Below are 7585 nucleotides of genomic sequence, written 5' to 3'. Positions count from 1 at the left end.
CAGAACTATGTAGCCTTGAGTTCTTCATAGCACCTGGAGATACGTAGGAGCAGAATTTTGAAATCTTGTAAGGCACCATTTTAAAAAAAAATCCTTTCTTTATCATTCCCACTCAATAAGTCGAATAAAATAATTAACATTATGCTAACACTCTATCACAAATCTAACTAAGAGGTTCCCGTTGAGTACAACGAGCGTGAGGAGTGCTAGTACCTTCCCATTTTGTAGTCCGACTCTCGAACCTAAATTTGGTTGAGATGGCCATTTTCTTTCTCTTTTTTAATAGTTTTATCGATATTTTTCCTTTCCTATTTTGGAATAAATAAAGTTCGGTGGCGACTTTGTTCGAATTATTTTTCCACGAGCGTGTGAACGCCTTGCGAAGGATCGCTTTTTTTTATATGTGACTGTCATACCCCAAAATTTTCCCTACCTTTTTCATTTTCATCTAACCTTTTTGTTTGAGATTCATTTGAGTTCATGTGCATCCATAACATCTAGTGCACTAACTTCATCATAGATTTAAAGGTTTGAGACTGTTTATACCTAACAAGAAGCTAGGATTTTCTTGAGGATCAAGCCCTATGAATTACAGTGCTGCAGTCAATGTGGAGAGACCATCATTTGAATCAAGGTGTAAAACCCTAATTCTAGGTGCTTGAGAGATTGGAGATTGCATCATGGTGTTCACTCATGCCTAAACCCTAGTTCTTGATCTTTGAGGTTTGTGAATCACATGACTTGTATTAAGGTGTTAGAAACCCTAGTTTGGTTCATGTTATTGGTGGACTACTTAGCCCCACTTATTGGTTTGAGGTTATTGGTTGCCACTTTAAACTTTGACCTAGCTAAACCCTAGTATATGACTTGTTATATGATTGGTTTAAGACGTGCTTGCATTCATATTTCATCCATATTTCAATCTTTGATTGCATGTTTTTGTTGGTATCATTTCATCTAAGTCACACTTCATCCATTGGTTTTCATGGTCATCATTTTGTCCAAGTTTCATTCCATGCTTATTCATTATTTCCATGGTGTGTTAAGGTTCAATTTAAAGTTAATTGATTCAAGATTCATTGGGTTTCAATTTCATTCATTTAAGGCACTTGTTTCAAATTGGTTTCATTAAAGAAAAGTGATCATTTGACTTCAAATTTGTTTCATGTGTTTCGTTAGAACATTTTTAACTAAATAAATACATTTCGTTCATTGGTTATATTGTCCATACACATTGCATTGGAAAAATTACAAGAAAATTACATTTTTACAAAAGTTGACTTTTGATAAACTGTTAAGTTTTTGGTCAAATAGTTGACAAAAGTCAACCCATCATGTCAAAATCCATAAGTCTTAATGTCCTTGTTCTTCAATATCATATTTGCATTATCCATCACATACAAAAAACAAAAATCTAAAACCACGTGTCATTTCATGAATCAACATGTTCATTTCCAATTCCAAGCCAAATGACTAAGACATGGACCTAACATTCATACAAATAGAACATTGCATTTCAAACAGTCCTAACATCTACCATAGCATGTCAAAAAATTCAAAACCAAATGACATAAGCATGAAACACATTACAACCATTCTAAATCCAAGCAGCCATAACCATGAGCAAAAGGCCAAAAGATACTATGCCTAACCTAAATTATCTCAAGCCTAGCCTAGTGATGACCTTTTCAACCATTTCCAAACAATAAACATAACCTAAACCATCTCAAACCTAGCTTGGCCATGACCTTTTCAACCATTTCCAAACAATAAACACGACCTAGGCCATTATATCACACTAGCAGACCAAGCCTACACCACAACAAATACATGATAAACCACATGACAATCATACTATTAGACCTAATAGTCATGCAACTTACCATTCACATTTACCTCATAATAACCATGAGCATCCACGAGACCAACCATCATTGAATTGAGCAGCAGTCCTAGCAACCACTTCATAAAAGCACCAAATCTGCAGCAAATGAACACAACAACAAGCATGAGCAAAAGGCCAAACTATACATTGCCTACCATCCAACTTGCCATAATCCTTCATCAATGATACAATCATCAAGCCAACTAAACATCATCAAAATCGATAACATTTAACATAACTCATATCAACTAACAACAACTAACTTTTCCAATCAAACTCACATTTAACAGAAGGTTAAAAACTCAGTTTAACACCAGCCTCATCAACTAATATGAACTAAGCAACAATTTCGTTTTCACTTAACAAATTCAAACTAATTCATCCCAGTTCTAACAAACTCAGTTACATCCAAATCTATTTTCATTCACTTCACATTAAACTAACTCGGATTAACACTAATCTAAACCAACTCATTTTTACTCTAACTGAATCTAACTAATCCTAACTAACAAACTAACATTGCTATCTAACTGATACCTAACATTGAATCAATCCAACTAACTGGATTTAAATGAGTTCTTCATCTGTTAAATTCCTCTCCTATACATTCACCTCATTGTGCATCTTCATGAATTTTCTCATTCATTCAGAAACCAGAAACTCGCATTCTCTCAATCTTATTTTCTCCATGTCAATCTCAGAACCTCTCCGTTCACCCTCACACAAAGTTCCTTCAAAATACTCCATTAAAGCTCCGCATTGAAGCTTTAACGAAGTAAAGCTTACCCACGTCAATCTTAGAGTAACTCGATTCTTCAATCACTCACTCTCTGTATTCAACATATTCAAACCTCTGACATCACTCTCCCTCTCGAATTCTCTCCTCATGATCTCTCAAGATTTTCCAGAAAGGAGAATAATCCGAGAAAGAAGAAGGAGATTTGAGAAGATTCAAAGCTTTATACTTGATATCTGACGCTAGCTCTGATGAGTTTCTTCTACTTTTCTTCATCTATTTACTTCGTTCTTGTTAGCATAATGTAGAAGAGGATTAAGGGAATCAAAGCCCTAACCTCTTGGGCTTTGATTCCGAGGGATAAGAATTTAATTTTAGACCTAAGGTTTAGGGTTCTTCAAGTTCTTACTTCGATTCAGAGGATATAAGAAGAATTGGATTTTGTTATTGTGATATTTGGAATCAGGTTGAAAAGATGAAGAGAATGATGTAGAGTTTTTTGACATTAAATGGAGGAGGAGAGTTGAACTCATAAGAAGGGAAGTTGACCTAGAGATGTTTTGAACTTGGACTCAACACATGATAAACGCAATTAACATTCTTGCATGTGCCTTTGCTCACAATTCTTTCCCCAGCTTTGTCTTGTAAAGTTTTAGGCCTTTTGGCCCAATCTTGTGATTCCTACACCAACTCAATCATCTACACCTCCTGCTGCCTTGGCTTGAATTGATTTGAGCCCTAGTATCAGCCTGTTCTTTGTGCACCATTGGCGTGCTGAGTGTACCCCTCTGTTTGAATTGATTTTGCTTTTTATTTTGCTATTTTCATTCTTTAATTTTGTTATATTTTGCATGATTGATTAGTTCTTGTTAATACAAATTGTTGGAAAATAAATTGTTAGTTTTAATTAGGTTGTTAACATGATTAGTGTTTAATTAGGATTAATTGAGTTGATTTAATTCCCGATTGTTGGAAAAATGAATTGAAAAATATTAACCTAGTTCTAACTAGGTTAGATTTTAATTCACATGATTAGTGGATTAAATGATTTAATTGTAGAATTCTAATTCATGTTTTAGAATTTTAATTGGTTAGAATTTTGTTGGTTCATGATCTCTTTTAGATTTAATTGATTTTTTAATCATGTTGTTTCTTGTTAGGCGTTGAGTTGATTCTCTGATTAATTACATTTTAACCAATGGCACAATCCTTTAGATTTAGGACTTTAGAATTTAGTTTAGATGATTAATCCTTGGGGTTTACAGTCATTATCTCTTTGTGCATGAATTTCCAATTGTTTTCACCCTGATTGATTTAGTTGATCAAAGTTCGCTTTGATCAATTAAATCCTTTGACTGTGCTCATTCCCATGTCTATTCAAGTGATCAAAAATATCTTGATCACTTGATAAGAACCTTTTCCTATACTGGATGCATTGGATATAAAGACTTCAACAAGTTTAAGACTTCACATTCAAGTCAATACAAGTCAGACATTACAGACAGATTGGATTATTGTTCAAGCACAACAAAGGTTTTTCTTCAACATATTGTGCGCCACGAGCCTAGCTACTTAAAGTATTCTCTTTAGTTCATAGACTTTAGTGCGATTCAAGTCTAACAACTGTTAAGTACTCTTCCATATAGATGTTGCATGCAGACTGGAGATCAAGCTCTCAACCTCTAGGGTTTCTCTTTTCCTTTTCGTTTCTTTCCCTATAAGACTAAAACCATTTTGTAAATAAACTCAAAAGCACTTAAAAATACGATTAGAATTGCACACCACGAGTCTTAAGCAATGAAGAATGATAAGAGGGATAATTCTTATCCTTGTCTAGAGTACCTTTGAATTAAGGGGCGTAGGTCCTAACTACTCAAAGTATTCACCTTGGTTCATAGACTTTAGTACAGTTCTAATCAAAACATTTATTTCCAAGTATAAAAGCAAACTCAACTCATCAAATTCGTTTTTGCCTTTGGGAATCTTCTTTTCAAAACCTTTTCAGAAAGGACATGTTACTTCCGTTCTACCATGAACAAAGCTTAAGCCTCCCATGGGCGAGCATACAAGTAATGTTTAACTGCTAGAGTGTGATATTGGGTTTTTCTTCAGGAAACCAAGACCCTACATACCTTGTTCTCACGTAACGTCAGACCTTTGAACTTGCATCGGGCAGTATACACAGACTATCCAAAATATTTGTGTGCCTTTAACCTACATTATTGCATATTATTATTGTAACATTGTATGCATAATGACTTCGGAAGTTGAATTTTTGCATCGTCGAACCATTGAATCTATGATGTATTGCATACCATTGCATCCTTTAAACTATAAATAATGCATTCTTCATGCATCTGTCAACATACATGCATATCTTCCAAACAAAACAAAACACTACTAGAAAATTTGCTTCTAGTGACCGATTTAGTGACTAAAATTTTTTGGTCACATTAGCCACCATTAGCCACCAAACTTTAACATCATGTTAATAAAACAATTTAAGTTGCTAAATCGGTCACCAAATAAAATTAGTCACCGAATTAGTAACTTAAATTTTGTGACCATAATATCTAGTCACAAAATATATATTTTTATACAAAATTAATTTATTAAAAAAAATCAGGGACCGAAATTTCGGTCACTAATAATTTTGGTGTTTTTATTTTTTAAGTTACTATTTCCCTCCTAATTTTCTCTATTTTTAAATATTTTATGTTCATCCTATTTTTTAGGTTTTAGTCAAAGTTTCACATTTTTGTTTTTATAACATATAAAGCGTATATTTATATAAAAAAATTGATAAACATAAATTTATTAATTTAATAAAAAAATGTAATTTAAATGACATCATAATAATTTAAATATATTCTAATAATATATACCAGTTTAAATATGAAGTTAACAATTGTTATGATGTGTCACAGTGGTAACGAGGGTACTCTACAACCCAAGGGTGTGGATTCAATACACGTATGAAGTAATTATTTTTATTTAACTTTAATTTCTTTAACACACTAAAAACGGTAGCTAAATCGGTCACTAATTTGGTCTTGATTTCGGTCACTATATTTTGGTCATTGAGTACGTTGCTAATGATTAGTGACTATCATTTTTTCCACTGAAAAATTGCAGTCGCTTTATTGGTTGCTAAACGTTATAGTGGCCGATTTTAAAGCTTTTTCGGTCTCTAATTCAGTCACTAAACGCGAAGTTTTTAGTAGTGAAACCTCATATGACCTTCCATTTTTTAACAACTAGTTGATTACCCGACATCAATTTTGAACTAGAAGCATGTCTCAAATCACCATGGAAGAACGTCAGAGAAGTCAAGAATCATTGAAGGTGGAAGTCAACTAACTGAAGACTCATATAAGCTTGATCATGGAAATCATGCAACCAGTGTTGAGGAAGAAGGGTAATCCCACACCAGTTGTCGTAGTAGAAGTGGTCACTCATGTGCACCTGCCTGACTCCACCCTATGTCATGAGTTGCCTCGGGGATATCATCCATAACATGGACTTTCAATGCCTCCCTATCAGAAGTAATTTCCTATTCCCTAGAAAAATCAGAGGAACCATATGTAGAATCAAAATCAATATCCAAATCGCTAGCGAAGCTATGATCAATAGAGCCAAAAAAGACCAAGGAAGCCAGAGAGATAGTTTGATCCAGTTTCTATGCCATACGATTGACTTTTCCCTCTTTTTCTCAATAGCTCATTAGTTCAGCTCAAGGAGACTAAGCCTCATCCAACACTTACTCCTCTGGTATATGATGTGAATGTCAATTGTGTGTTCTATTCTGGAGCGCCCAGATACACACTTGAGGATTGTAAGGGTTTCAAATACAAAGTACATGACCTGGTCGATTCAAAGGTTATCGCGTTCACACCAAGAGGCCTGAACATAATTTACACTCTCATGCCTCCACGTGAGGGCACACCTGCAATGCCATGACCAATGCAAGTGGGACCCAAGGTAGATTTGAAGAAGCTACATTTGTGGGAAGAGTTTGAGAAGGATTTCCTTGAGGGTTGTTGTATCAACTTCTGCAAGCATAATAACTCCAGTCTGTGGATGGGAAATAAGGTTGATTATGCTAGTAGTCATTAGTTTGTTCAAACATTTTCATGTGTAATTTCCTTATTTGTCATTTGTATTATTCACTTATAAGACTCATTTGTTTTCATTTTATAATAACAATGAAATAAATATGCATGTTTTAAATTAATCCATTCATGTTCACTCATTCTTTATTTGTCAATATCTAACTTTTATTTAAGCAAAATCAAAAGGAGAATGATGAAAATTAAAAAAACAAGAAATCACCGCACGTATGGTTTTGAATAAAACCTTGTTGGCGATGTAAGGCATTGCTTCAAATCACTAAACACCGGAGTTATAAGGAAGATAATCCCTAGTCAACCCTTTGAGCCAATGAGTATGAGTTTTCTTTCTGTATAGAAAGACCTTCAATCTTAACCCGAGGTAGGGTAGTCTTTAGCTAATTTTACCATGCATTCAAATTTCAAGAGAGGAGTGTCCTATCTAAGGATCAACCATACCTTATCCCTCGTGAGAGGTCGGAAACCGCAAATTCACAACGGTTGTCCCTCACCAGCAAAAGGAACGAGGCAATCACAACCCCTTTAAATCAAGCGAATAGATGTCACACGATTTATTCCAAGAAAAGAAAAATAAATAAGAAATCAAAGGTCAAAAGAAAAAGAAATAAAGCTCACTAAGTCAAAAACTAAAAAATGAGTGACTTAGACAAAAATTAGGGCATCCCTGTGGGTTGCAAATTGGAATCAGTCCAACAAAAATTAGGGAAATAAAAAAACGAAGAAGCAAAAAAGGAATAATTTTTTTCTTCAGTAAAACAAATTTGTGTGGCCATAAACCAAACAGAAGGTGGGTGTCTGCCACTCGGAAAATCTCATGGGTTCATTAACCATTAC

General features: G+C 34.3%; 1 long non-coding RNA gene across 2 annotated transcripts; it reads right to left on the bottom strand.

Annotated features, from left to right (window-relative positions):
- Positions 1 to 1409: 1409 nt before the first annotated feature.
- LOC127120852 (uncharacterized) lies at positions 1410 to 3387 on the bottom strand. Of its 2 annotated transcripts, none has more exons than XR_007803272.1 (2): positions 2423 to 3387; positions 1410 to 1981 (listed from the first exon to the last, which is right to left on the bottom strand). It is a non-coding gene; the product is annotated as an uncharacterized LOC127120852 (long non-coding RNA). The 2 variants fall into 2 exon arrangements; XR_007803271.1 differs by having other exon boundaries at positions 2851 to 3387.
- Between the last annotated feature and the right edge of the window lie 4198 nt (positions 3388 to 7585).

This window comes from Lathyrus oleraceus, chromosome 2 (genome assembly GCF_024323335.1).
Source record: "Lathyrus oleraceus cultivar Zhongwan6 chromosome 2, CAAS_Psat_ZW6_1.0, whole genome shotgun sequence".
NCBI classification, from domain to species: domain Eukaryota; kingdom Viridiplantae; phylum Streptophyta; class Magnoliopsida; order Fabales; family Fabaceae; genus Lathyrus; species Lathyrus oleraceus.
This window is presented reverse-complemented; position numbering and strand designations above follow the sequence as displayed.